Below are 14,558 nucleotides of genomic sequence, written 5' to 3'. Positions count from 1 at the left end.
TCCTTTGAAGTTCTCACAGCTCATTGCCTCAGCCTGAGTGAGCCCTGGCAGGCTGGCAACCTCCTCTGCCAGTGCTGGCAGCAGATCCAAGTAACAGCCTCACCTGCAGCAGTGGGGTTTCTTTTGGGAACAAGGAGCACAAGGCTGCCTTCCTCCCCTGATGATGAGAGACACATTTTATTTGTGGATTTTTAGGTAAATGCACACTTTGCCAGGCAGGTCCGATGCAGCCAGCTCAGAGCATGAGGCAGAAGAATTGCTGCTGCTCCCCACAGCTCTGCCCTCAGGAGCCCGGGTGCTTCCCCAGCACTTCTGCTCTGAACTTGCATCAACCCTTCCTGACCTCCAGCTGCAGCCACCCAGTTTCAGCCACCGAGTGAGCTGGTTTTGCAACACCAGAAACACAAACAGCCTCCAGGACTTGTGCCCAGATTTCCCCTGATGCCCCAGACTTTCTGAATAACTTCTTTCATAAAAACAGTATCAAGGCAGGGTGCAGGTAAGCTCTGACAAACAGCACTAGGCGTTCCTGTCCTCACCTGTCCTTTATGGGACCGTGACACCCCATCATTAGAGTTGAGAGCAGGAAGGGGCTGGAAGGTGAGGCCAGCACAGGGAACTGTCCCATGGGTGTGCAGGGCAGGGTGCTGGCTGGTGGATGAGGAGAACCCATGACATGGAGGAGGAACAGGAGTGGGAAGTGCTGCTGTTGGTAACCCCAGGGCCTTGTGGCCCCTGCGAGGCCTCCCTTTCCCTCCTGGAAAGAGGGTCACCACTGCAGGAGGGACATTGGAGATGGAGGAGAAACAGCATTTTGTGGGACTCAGAGCTGAGGGTTCCCCAGCAGGCACGGGTCACCATGCCCACCTGCCCATGACCTGAGCACGCAGGGTGATGGGGACAGAGCCTCCTCTGTGCACCATCCACTTCTCAAAGTTACAGGGCTGGGTTCTGCCTGGATGAGGGCACCATGACCCGCATCCAGCCAAGCATGTGCATGGCTGGTGATCAGACCCAGCTGGGATGAAGCCAGACAGCACTGGGAATAACTCCCCTCAAACCACTCCTCCAGCACTACCTGGGCAGCAGCTTCAGCACTAGTGTGGGATTGTGCCTGTGCACCCAGGGTGGGGTTTAGCCCTAGGGAAACTTCCCTGAGCAAGGACACCAGGGAGGTTATGGCCTGACCAAAATGAGGGGGATCAAAGCACAGATCCAGTGGGAAAAATCACCCCCTTATGCTTCACCCAGCTCCTGTCTCTGCATTAACAAGCCCATATCCCTCCAACACCCCCCTAGGCAGCTCTGCTGCATGCCTTCCCAGGCAGGCATTATTCCCAGGAAATAAAATTCTTGTGAATTTTTTTCCAATAAACCTTTTTCCTGGTCTCGTCCAAATTAAAGCAACGAGAGAAGAGCAGCAGCAGATTATGTCCAGGAGCACTGCTGCTTTTCTGGTTACAAAGCTCTCACCTGGGAAGCCTCACACACCTGGATGAAAGGCTTCTGCAGAACTGCTTCTCCTGTGAACCCCACTTTGCCCCAGTCAGATAATTGGTGTGTTGTGTATAACGTGGGTCATTAAAACATCCCTTTTTACTTCCTGCTCTTCTGCACCCGGAGGCTGCTGTCAAGGTGATGCAAGAGGTGGCTGTGATTGCAGCTGGGTGGCACCAGCACCATCCTTGCTCTCCTGCCCGGATCCACAGGATGTTGTTCAAGGGGGGATTTAGTGAGTTGGTGTGAAGGTAAAGCTGGAGACAGGCTGGGAGTTGGGGGAGATGTGGAAAAGCAACATAGAGACTAGAAACCATTGTTTTGGTTACCAAAACTATTTCAGATGTGCCTAATTCAGCATCACAAACACTGCAAATGGGATGGGGCCAGAACACTGTCACTCCCTCCCTGGGGCTGCCATCACTGGGGCTGGTTCAAGGAGTGGCCATTATAGAGGAACACTCACAGATGTGCTTCTCCTTAGGAGGATCCTTCTGAAGGCAGCAGGACTCCAACTGCCCCTGTCCCACCCTATAACCAGGCAGCTAAAGGTGGTGTTTCCATTGCCACCTCTTTCTGACAGAAATCTGAAGAAATACAAAGGTGAATCAAGTTGACCGTCTCACAGAGGGTGGTGCCTCTCCTACCCTGGGATCAGGCAGCAGCAGAGGACAGTGACCAGCTCAGTCATGCCCAGCCCCAGCGTGGTGGCACCAGCACGGCCGGGCTGTGCTGGGTTCACGTGGCAGCGAGGATCGTGTCCGGCAGCTGAGCCTGGGCGGGCGCTGCCAAAATCACCCTGGGGACAAAAACTGGGGAAGACTGGCCCGAGCAATCTGGCCAGGCAAGTAGAGTCAGCGGTGGCAAGAAGCAGGAGAGACAGGTTTGGGAGAAGGACAGCACCTCCTCAGAGCTTGCTCCGAACAGTCTGCGCGCAGCCCGGACCGCTCCTCCCGCGGCCGCATCCCCTGGACCTGAGTCCCTGTCGCGGCCACCGAAACGCCGTGGCTGCCTGGGGAAAGCAGCAAAGCCGGAGGTGCGGGGGGTGGGAGGCAGAGCAGGGCACTCCCAGGGTCTGTCTGTCCTGCCTCCTGCCACCCCGCTGTCCCAGGAGGCGGGTGAGTCCCGCGGGATGGAGGGGGCAGCGCCCAGCTCGCCCTGCAGACCCACGGCAGGTGTGGGTGCTCTCCGGAGCACGGCACTGCAGAGGTGCTGGGGTGGCACCTACACAGTCTGGAATTACCTTCATCTGAGGAGGACTGCGAGGCTCCAATTCCCCCACCCTGTGGCCCGGAGTCCCTCCCTGAGAGAAAAGGAATGGCCATCATAGGTAGAGGCAGGCAATGAGTCCATCCCAGAGAGCCGGGGTGCTCCCCAACAGCACAGGCTGAACTCCAGCGCTCTCATCCTTCCTGCATCAGGACACAGGGCAGAGGGTTTGGCCAGGGCAGGGCTGCAGCACAGGAGCCCTGGCTGCAGGGATGCTCTATTGTGGCAGCAGCTGGGGGGATGTGGTTTTCCAGATGCTGGCTATAAACATCCCATTGCTTTTCCAGAGCTCAGATCCCCAACACTCTGGCCATGGGATGGGGAGAGCGTGGGGATGTGGTTGGCAGCTCAGGCCACGTGTGACAAGCACAAGGGAAGGGTCCCTGGGGCAGCTGACAGCCGAGTCATGCACCACAGGACAGGCGGGGTGGGGACTGACTGAGCCCCGTCCCACGGGACAAAACAGGTGGGGAGTGACTCCTCTGAGCACCCAGCAGCCACGCTGAGCATCCAGAGCAGGGGCAGTCACAGCCAGGCAGCTCGTGCCTCATGGAGGCTTTGGGCATGACTGCAAATGGCCCCAGGTTCAGGCATGGGGAAGGACCAGAGATCACCAGCTGAGTCACTGGCAAGCCTGAGCACCACAGTCCCCAGCTCCAGCTGTGGGCTCCCCTCCAGCCCCGCTCCCCAAAGCACTCCCAGCACCTCCTGCCACACTGTTCATTCAGAAATTCATTTTGGCTGAATTTCTGCCCTCTCCTTGAGAATGCCTCTCCCCCTTCTTTTTCTCCTGACACCCCCACCTGTGCCAGGAGGTTCATCTCCACCAAGCTGGTGTCAGGAGACCTCTGGGAGCACTCAGGGTTGGGGGGACCTGTGCCCAGAAAGAGTCACCCTCTGCTCTGGCAGGAGCCAGCCCTCAGAGCTCACGCTACACCAGGAGAAGGAGCTGGGAGTCCCCTGCTCCAAAGACACACTTCTGTCCCAGACAACCTGGCATGGACACAGTGGTGCCAGCACCTCCTGCCCAACTCAGTCAGGTCCAGGCTGCACTGAGCTGGACACTCCCAGCTGGTTTGCTCATGGCCACTACCTTGCACGGAGGCTTGAGGAGAGCAGAGATTTTTTTTTTTATAACCTTAAAAGCCTGGGAGCATCTGGATGAGGCCTTGGGGTGAGGCAGGAATGTCCTGAGCTACATCTGATGCCAGGGAAGAAAACATGTGGCTCTGTCCCTGCCCTCAGGGTCCAGTGGGGTTTGTTACATGAGACAGATGTTTGCTACCTTGGAGCTTGTGCTGTCAGCTGGGGAAGCACAGCTGGGGCAGCCTGGCTTGTGCACCCCACAGCAGAAGGAAGGGAGCTCCTCCCAACCCAGGAGCACCACACAGACCAAGGTGCCAATGCCCCCAGGATCACCCACCCACCAGGGCTCTGACAGGTCAGGGTGGTGTGGGTAGAGGGAAGGACCATGCCAGCCAGGCCCCAAGCTGCAAATTTTTCTAATTAAGAAATTCAACATATTTTTCAACCTGGAAGCAGCCCATCCTGTAGGTGGGAAGAGGCAGAGTGGGCAGGGGACGAGTCTTGAGTGAAGGACCATTTATGTGGGAATGTGGTTTTGGGGAGCCTTCCTTGCTCCTCATCCCCAGGGGGACAGAAACAGGGCAGAGAGTGGGGCTGGCTGTGGGGTGACCAGCAGTGCTTTTGTGCAGGTTCACAGCAGGATGGCCATGCCTGAGAATTTTCAAAGAGCAGCTCAGGGGTTCATGTCTCCGTGTGGGGTGCTCCAGTCAATGGAAGAGTAAGATGTTTAGGTTGGATATCAGGAAAAATTTCTTCATGGAAAGGATGGTCAGGAATTGGCACAGGTTTCCTAGGGCAGTGGTGGACTCACCATCCCTAGAAGTGTTAAAAAAACACATAGTGGCACTTGGGGACACAGTTTGGTGGTGGACCTGAGTTAACAGCTGAACTGAATAATCTTAAGATGTCTTTTCCAACCTTAATTCCATTACTCCAATTCCATGACTCTGTGTTGGACACCCAGAGCACCCTGGTGTATTTTTTGTGCAGAGTTCAAGACACCCTGTGCTCTGGATGTGTTCTCCCCATCACACTGGAGGGAGAAAGCTGTGCTGTGCAGTCACCATGGCCAAAACCCTGGGGTTGAGGAGGGGATGGCACTGTGCAGGGAGGACATTTGCTGTCTCTGCAGTCCTCTTTCTTTCACATTTTTTCTCTTTCTCCAGGCTAGACCACTGCAAGCTGTGGGTTCCTCCACGCTGGGCACACTGAGAGGTGTTGCCAAGACTCAGGACTCTCATTTTCCAGTAACAGTCACTCTGTCACTCTGCTTGACGTGGTGGCCTTTCCTTTTCTATGACCATCCTCCACTCATCTCTCCTATAAAATGATCCTTGATTTTAATTACCAAGTCCCAAGCAGAGGGACCCAGGGGATTAGGACTGGAGCTGGGCTCAGGATCTGAACATTCATTCACATCTGACTTGGAGCAAGCATCTTCAACTCTCCCTAATTTTGTTCTTTTGGAAAAGAAAACAGACCTTTCCCCTTGCCTGTTAAAACAGAGCCTTCCTCTTGCCTGTGTCAGTGCAATTTCCAGTAGTGCTAAAAATGACTATACTTGCAATGTCACAAATACTGTACAAAATGCCCTCTCAGACCGCATAGCACCCATTAAATGCCATTAATAGGACATTCAGGGTAACTTCAGTTGTAAGATTTGACTAATAAGGGCATTCCAAAGTGGCTTCTTCCAGAGAAAATCATGAATTTATAGCATGGGACTTCAAATCCCATTCCATTCCACCTCCTGCCACAGGCAGGGACACCTTACACTGTCCCAGGCTGCTCCAAGTCCCATCCAACCTGGCCTTGGACACTTCCAGGGATCCAGGGGCAGCCACAACTGCTCTGGGCACCCTGTGCCAGGACCTCACCATGCTCAAGAGAAAAAATCCTCTTTGCAACAGAAGTCCCTTCCCTGCAGGTATCTCCCTGCATGCAGAAGTGTCCTCTCCCCTGCAGAGCTGCCAGAGGGGCTGGGGCAGGGGGACACTACAGCCCTTGCTCCATGTGCAGTGCAGGTGAGGCACAGGGGTGCGTGGGCCCTTCCCACCCACAGCTGGGATTCCTGTGTCAATCCCAACTTCATCTCACAGGTGACCGGTCCCTGTCCCTGTCCCCTCTGTCACAGTCTGAGTTCAACCCAGTGAGAACATGGAAAGACATCTTCAGGGCAAGCCATGCCTCCATTTTCCTTTAATCTAGTTTTACACATCCCCTCTTTGCCCCTCAGACTGGACTTGATCCGAGCTGTTGGCAGCTGAAACCACAGATGGCATCACAAACCCTTCCAGCAACTGGGACTTAAATGGACTTGCTGTGAGGAATTCCCAGGAGCTAATGGTGTTTCTGGAACACAAAGGAATACCCACAGAATTGAAGGATTAAGAGGAGTACTTCTAGATGTCACCCAGGATCACCAAATGGTGATAATCACAAGTCTGCACTTCTGAGGGCTGATGTTGGCTTTGCTGCATTGGTTTGGACCAGGATCGAGCTTTCCACAAGTCTGATCGATGTTTTGGAGAGAAGCTTGCCACTCACCTTTTATTTTACCATTTAGCCCATTCTCTCCCATCCCTTCTGAGGATTAACTGGAAAAATATTGATCAAGATACTGGTTTCAGCTTAGCAGTGGCTTTTCAAGGCAGGGCTGCTTCCCATCTAAGGACAGCACGGCTGCCTTATGGAACAAAGCAGGGATGGACAGAAAACTTGTCACAGGATGAATTTGCAATTCCATTACTTTAAACCGAGAAATACGTTCACTGTTACTAAAGCTGCACACAAGGAGGTGGGTTCTGTATTCCTGTTGCCTTTATTTCCAAATACAGAATCAGAATTTGTACTTCAGTGGTTTAAAACAATACCAAGCTTTTAAAGGGCAAAAATATTTGACCCATAAGTGCCCACAGGCCATGACACTCATTTCCCATGTCTCTGCAGCACCTCCAGCAGCTGCCAGAGCTCATGCAACAGGAAACCTCTGTGCTATCTGCAGAGTACAACACTGTAGAACACCACATGCCTTTTCTCCATATTCCTAATGGAAAATAAGGCAAAATGACAGGACAAATCCTCAGACACCTCCACTGCAGTGCTCTGGGGCTGGATCAGGCTTGAGAGGATACGTCTGGGGGAGGACCTGGTGCTCCAGGAATGCTTAGCAGCTGGGAAAGGCTGCTCCAGTGCCCTACAGGACCAATACACACCTCCTGCACAAACCCCTCCTGTAGCTGAAGGCCCAGGCTGGGAGGGCACAGGTTGATTTTTAACACATCCCATGGACACTTGGGTGTGCAAGCTGGACCCTGAGCAGGGGAAGTTCAGCTCAGGAACAGCACATGAGTGATATGTTAAGGCCTGAACAGCAGGCCTAAGCCTGAGTTGACTTAAAAGATGAATCTTGAGCATGATGCTATTAATACCATCAAGGTTCTTTAGTTAAAAATACATTATTTAAACATTTATATTAGTTATTAATGCAAATCTGGCTGTTGTAGAGATGTTTGTATAACCTTGTGTAGGATATATCAAGAAATCTTCCCTACAGATATCCCTTGAGACTTGTCAGTAGAGTATTTTAGGCAAAACCCTCCTGGCTGTGGCCTGGGCTCTGGCCAATCCCTGTCCCCAGCTGGTCGGGAAGTGGGCCATCAGAACCAGATGTTTTCTGCACAAAAAGGTAAACAAGTCACTTGGATTTGTCAATTTTGGTCTAGAGAGCTGGACCTCTTTTTTGGGCAACCTGGAGAGCTCAGCTATGGGTGGATACATCAGGTAGGATTTCCCCAAATGCTGGGAAGGGTTCTCCAGGACCTTGCTGCAAACCAGGGCTCTCCAGCAAATGTGGACTCTGGCTGGTGGTGGAGTATTCAGGCAATTGGTGATGTATTTTCCTCAATCACTGTTCTCTCTCTCCTGCTCACATAGTAATGATTACATGCATTACCTTGCTTATTTTTACTTCTTGCTAAAGTCAAGCAAGTAATAAGCTTGTTGTTTTATCAAATGTATCCTTTTACTTCTGTTTTGCCTCAATATTCATAGTAAAACAAGACCATTCTTCCTTTTGGTGGCTGGGTCGATTCTATTGCCCCTATCAGACTGGCAAAACAATGAGCAGGAAAGGGAAGCAGGGAAGGGGCACAGGGAGGTGATTCATGGCTCAGAAATGCCCATAGGGCTTCTCTGCATCTGGCTCTTGCCTGAAAACACACACTTGTCTTGAAGACAAAGAAATCTAATGGAATGTTTGAGAAAACATTCTCTCGTAGTCACTGCAGCACACAAAGGCACAGTGCAGTTCAGCAGCTGCCAGCCAAAACCCAGCTTTTTGTTCTTAAGACACACTGACAGTCCTGTGTAACCACACAGGGAGAGGGAGCATCCGTCATATGATCCTATGGCCTTAAACCGCTGTCAGCAAAGGCTGAGGCAGAAGGAAAGAGCCACGTGTTCAGAACAAGAGAGAAAGGAGTGCCAGGACTGGGACATGGGATGTCCCCAGGAGGGTGAACCCAGCAGCAACTCCTGCTCCCAGAAGCACTGAGTGACCAGCTGGAAGAAACCTGCCTGAGGAAGCACTTTGTCCTTCCCCACTTCCCCTGTCTAGCTGTCACCAGCAGCTCTTCCTTGGCTGGGACAGTGCAGAGCTCAGGAATGCAAGGCAGATCCAAGTGGGATTCACAGATCTGTTTCCTACTGGCTTCCTGTAGAGGAAAACATGACAAAGAAACAGAGTGTGATACACAGAGCTGCAGTTCATAACCCACTCTGCCTTTCCAGTCTCTCTTTGCTCCAGCTGTTACACACCTACCCTGTTTTCTTTCACTTGAAAAAGAGGAAAGAAATGGGGCTGCTGGCTGTGAGTGCTCAGCTGTGTCCCAGGATACTGGATCTGGACAGCCCTTATTTTAGAGATGCTGCTGTCAAGGTGAGTAGTTTAACCAGTGCCCAGAAGCTGAGCAGTGCTGTTTGTCAGACCCCTTTGATTCCTCTTGCCTAACTTCAGGTGTCCAGAGTTTTGGTGTTCAGTTCACGTCATCAGTTCATCCCTTCCCCACCCAGGAGGGATGTATGAAGTGAGTTTGTAGCTCTCTGGACAAGCCCATCTTGTGTAGATGACAAGCTTCCAGTGGATGATTAATTGTCTTAACTGAGCTGGCAGGAATTTCATCTTTGGGTTTTTGGTTTTTTTTTTTTAAACATTGCCATTCAAAGCTCACTCTGAAAAATATTCAAAGCAGAAGTACAGTCTTTCTGGGGGCTGAGAAAAGTTGATTTGCTTTCTTACACAGATACCTGTCTTTCATGTAAAGGAAGTTCTGGCACATGAAGCCAGTCAGAGAAATTTGAAATGCAGTTTATTTTCTCCTGTCTCTGAACCCAAAGAAGAAAAAACAATCATTCAGGTTCCATTTTTGATCCAGACCACTACTATCCTCCATAAAAGACCACAAACTTCATGCTGTCTTCTGTCAGTCAGTAGCAGAAAGATTGGAAGATACCTACAGCAGTGCTATTTCAGACTGATAGGAAAATCTGTTGTTTTCCAAGTTAATAAATAAAAGGCAAGCCCCTTTCTCCCAGAAATTTCTAAAAACAGCAATATCCTTCAATTTAAAAGCAGTTTTTACCCATGAACACTGAAAAAAAAAAAGTAATGAGGAGTCATGTAGCCCACAAAAATAAAGGCATATGAATTTATGGGTATTTCTTCATTCAAACCCAAAAGCTGGCAGGTGTTCTAGCCAATAAACTCCAACAGAAGACAACTCGAAAAGAGGCAAAAGCAAAATCAAATGTTCATTAGCAAAGGACCTCAGTATAGTGAGACAGAGTATGTAAATGTGAATTTCTCAGGGACACCAAAACCACTGAGGACCAGTAAGGACTACAATGTGCTACTGCTGTGCAAGGTCTGTGGTGGGAAAGGCAGAAGGAAACATAGTATAACCCTGAAGGGGTTGATTATGAAAATAAAACATGACAGCTTGGCCAAAATAAATGGTGGGTGAAAATCACCCCTCTGGGACATGGGATAGGATGGGATAGATTCCACAGGAACAAGAAACATCCCTGAGATGTGTAAGCCATTGCACAGGGCCCTGATGAAATCTCAGAGTAACAACAAAGCTGTGGTCTCCCAAATGCATTAGGCTGGAAGAGTTGCCAGGGAGGACTGGAAGGTGCCTCAGGAACCAGAACACCTAATTTGTACAGTGAGTCGGGGAAAGGAGTGGCTTGTTTACCCCAAAAAATGTCACCATTGCATAATTCCAGCAGGGCACACAAAAAGTGCCCAAACCAGCATCTGTTTGCAGGAACAAAGATGAATCATCCCTGAGTTGGCTCAGTCTTAAACAGAATGTTTTATGAAAGTTCTGTGATGCAACATCCCCAGGTTGAATTCACCACCCTGAGTGTGGGTGCCTCATGTAGGCAGTGTGATCAAGGGAGTGCAGGTCTCCCAGCAGCAGCAGCAGCTGCTCTCAATTGTGTGTTTGGTTCCATTAGATCTGCTTCTTTTTGCAAGGCAACAAAACCTGGAGGCTTTAGGGCAGGCGGTGTGAAGTTCCCCCCGAGAGCTGCATTTGTTGCTCCCTCTGTGGACCAACAACCACTCCACTGTCACACTGCTGGTGGCAGCAGATCCCCAAACTTCAGCTCCTCAAACTGCTCCGAGGCCTTAGCAATCAGCCCTGTGTGCATGTTCCTACCAAATCACTTGCAGAGCCAAGGAATTTCAGGAAGAAAGGATGGCCAGTAAATGCCCCAATACTGCAAAAACTACCATCAGTTTGGGTAAACATCAGAAAACAGAAAATCAGATTTATGCCTCTGGAAAAAAACAAAACAAAACAACTAATTGCTGCACTAAACAAACAAAGCAGAGTTTTCTCAGAGGTTTCTGGTTTGTGTCCTTTCAGCTCCTTGCTGGAAGTCTCCATTCAGCTCAGTATAGGTCTCTGACAGCCCCAAGATCTCTCCTCTATTATGCTGTCACCCCTCTCTGCCCCTTCACTGCTGCTGGGGAAGCAGCTGGATGTGCCAGCTGACTTGGAGCAGCACAGCAACACTGCCAGATCCCAAACTACTGCCTATGCAAAACCCACCCCAGCCTGGGTCTCCTGAAACTTCCCTTGATTTTTATAAAGCCTGTAGGAACCCCAAGAGTTTTAAAGGTCTGCTCCTCTGTCTCATTTGGCTTCAGAAGCTCCTGGAAGACAAAAGGCAGCACCACAGTGTTTGTGTATTTAGTGCAACTCCTTAATGGCAGATCTAACCCCACAAATCAGTGGCCATCAGAGAGCAACTGATAGTCAACCCTCTGCCTGATGTATTTGATGCTCTGAGAGGGATGAATATGTCAATTAGTTTAGGAATTTCTCTCCATTGTTAGCCCTGGAGTCTCCTCCTGGAGAAATGCTGGAGCAAACTCATGCTCCAGAAAGAATTGCTGCATTTCTCATTAATTATTTGGCCTTTCTTCTTAGCTGGCTTTGTACACCAATTAAACACAGAACGTGGCATGATTCCACATCTGATTTCTGCAGCCCTTGGAGATTATCTGAATCTTCCCAAGACTGGATCAGACAGTGCTGGGCAGGACATGGCACAGCTCAGACTGGCAAAATCAGCATCCTGGAGCAGTGCAGCTTTAACCACTAGTTAAGGCACACTACTGTGTGCTAGTCACTCAGCAAAGCAGCAGTCACAGGAAGGCTGTCAAGAACTTTGGATCAGAACTGTCATTTGGAGAGAAGCAGCACACAAAAAAGAGCATTTCTGATCAGAAAACTCAAGAGACCGTTGTGAACAGCTGCAAGGAAGATTCAGCATTTCCAGCTCCCTATTTACAGATGCATGCACAAATAAACTAACTTGAATGAATTCACCCTGATTTATCAGAGGATGTGCCAGGTGTCGGAGTCTGGGATACAGTGTGCGCCCTTGTTTCTGATACTTAGTTCTAAGATCCAGAAAAACACTGAATTTCATATAACAGGAAATTCATGAGCATGTTTTCATGGTGATACATGAAAACAACTGTTAAAGTTAGATAGAAAAAGCTAAAAGTGTAAGTGTGTAGATTAGAAAGTTTTCTTAAATCACTGAGTGAAAAAGTTAGTTTAGAGAACAGGAGACAAGATGGAGGATTTAGGGTGTTGTCTCTTGTCCTTCTTCTTTCTTCTTCATGTTCTACTCCTAAAGGTTTTTAGGTAATAGTAAGTGATTGGATAGAAAATGCCACAGTGTAGCACATAGGTGAAGGGTCATTGGGTCATTAAGAAAAATAATATACGTGTCTATTGTTAATTGGGTGAAAATAGGTATAACAATAAAAGAACTGTGTAGTTTGAGGCCCATTTCGTACATCAGACACGAAGTGTGCCACAAAGGCCTTGTTTGTACCATCAGAAGAAAGAAATGTACCAGATTACAAAGATATAACCTTGTGCAGTTAGTCTGGAGAGACCTGCCAAGTTTTGTGATGACCTTCTAATAAACATGAGAAACAAGATTCTAACGAACTCAAGAGTTTTCTTCAAACTGATATAAGCAAGACTCCCCATCAGGGAAGATCCAAAAATAATTCAGTCCAAAGGAGGCTGAGAAAACCAGAAAGAGAAAAAAAAATACAGAAGAAATGCAACAGAATCAGAGAAACAGAAAAAGAATTTTTTAGAAAAAAGTTACGCCAGGTTCAGTCAGTCCCGAGGCCATCAAGTCCCAGAGCCAGCCAGAGCCACACTCACAGCTTTACCAGCACAACCCCTGGGTGTGCCAGAGAGCCTGAGAGCAGAGGAGCTGCCACATGACAGCTGAGCACTGAAGATCTCCTTACAGCCTCAGGACCAGGTCTGTTGTCCCATGGCAGTGGATGAGACCACACCTGAGCTGCAAAGGCAGCAGCTGAGCCCCACTGAGGGAGCGAGCACAGTAGGAAACAGTCTGGGGACCTTCTGAAGGTGGTTTTGTAGCATGAAGAGATTCATGTTCCAAGCAACCATGGTCCAGAAAGTTTATGTGACTGACCACCAAACCCCACCAGTCTCTCCAGTCCTGGGACAGCACATGCTGGGTCACCTGGGCCTTTAGGGACCACATCCCACAAGAATTCAGCCTTTCTCCATTTCTGCAGGTGGGTGTAACTCTGCTCTACAGCTCTGAAGCTGCTTAAATCCAGAGTAGATGTTGACTTGGACATTATCCAGTTCTTTTCAATGGCAGCCTGAGTACACTCAGCAAATCCTAGTTTTAATTATGTGAGAAATGAACTTGTAAAAATTCGTAAAAATCTAAATAAATGTATATAACAATAACGAAATAAAATATAAAGTACAGTATGACACACAAGCCCTTCCCAGATCTAGCCACGAATTCCCACTCAAAGGATAACGATCCTAGCCGGCGCCCATCAACAAAAGAATAGACAGGACGCGGCCCATCAAGCTGACAGAAAAAAAAAAAAAAAACTCCTCAAACTGACAAGGACAGGCTCGGTGACCATCAACGGGGAAGAATAGGCAGGACACGAAACATCAAGCCAAAACGGAGAGGCACCGACGAGATATTCATCACCGGACCCGAACACCTCGCCTTGCGGGCTACCGTTGGGGGAAGCCATCAAGTAAACAAAAGGAAAAATCCAGCCGAAATATCCATCGGCTCCAACCCGGATCCAGCCATCCCATCCGGATGGCCTGAACCACAAGAGCCACTCAGAATTTCTTTACATATGAGGAGACTCGGTCCGGACGTCCATTCGACTCTATTCTCCAATGCCAGGAAATCAATTCATACGACAATCAAGGACTGTTGATGAATGGTGCCTGCCTGGAATTCGGCCTCAAGGCTAAAAATCCCTATAAAAACCCCGGACAGTTTACCCTCCTTCGTGGATTTGGGAACACCTATACCTTTGGGTATAGACCCCTGTCCACCCAGCGCTGCGCTGTTTATTTTATTGTGGTTTTCCCTCATTGTTTATTTTTTTATAGAAATTGTTTTATAATAAATTGTTTTTATTTAACCCAAATCTGCCTTTGCATTTATAACAATTACATGAAAAATTGCTGTCTTCACATACCACATGAAATGTGTTTTCACTGTCACTCAGTTTTTTAGGGGATTATGTCTTCCTTCTACTTGTCTCCATTCAGATGAAATGTTATAAAGGCTATTTTTGTATGAGATTGTGTGAACAGGCTCTGCACATACCCAGGGATGGGGATGGAGGAACAGTTGCTGCAGGAAAGTCCATGTTGGGAAGGTAGATGAGTTAAAGTTTCCCCAGAACTCCTAAACTCTGGAGCTGTTGAAACCACACAGACTGAGACCCTGAGTCTCATGGGAGTCTGTGAAATACCTGAAAAGCAAAGAACTCTCTGAGGGGATCTCCAAACACTTCAGAAGCCACCGACGCTCCTCGTTCGCGCTGGGCCCGACCCGCCCGCCAGGCCTCGCCCCCCTGAGCAGAGCCAAAATCCAGAGGCACCCTGGATCCACAGCGGGACGGACGGCCCGCGGGGAGTGCGATGCCCCTCGAGTCAGACCCGCCTCTCCTCCGACTGAGGAGGAGCTATCCCGTGTGGCCGTCCTGGGCAAGGGCGACCCGAACGGGACAGCTCGAGGGACGGGAGCGGGACGCTCCGAGCGCGCTCCTGCTAACTTCACCCCCCCGCGGCCGCCGTAGT

The sequence above is a fragment of the Pseudopodoces humilis genome, chromosome 19 (assembly GCF_049639895.1).
Source record: "Pseudopodoces humilis isolate 2021_Gansu_Grassland_sample_001 chromosome 19, ASM4963989v1, whole genome shotgun sequence".
In the NCBI taxonomy this organism is placed as follows: Eukaryota; Metazoa; Chordata; class Aves; order Passeriformes; family Paridae; genus Pseudopodoces; species Pseudopodoces humilis.
Note: the sequence above shows the minus strand (reverse complement) of the source record.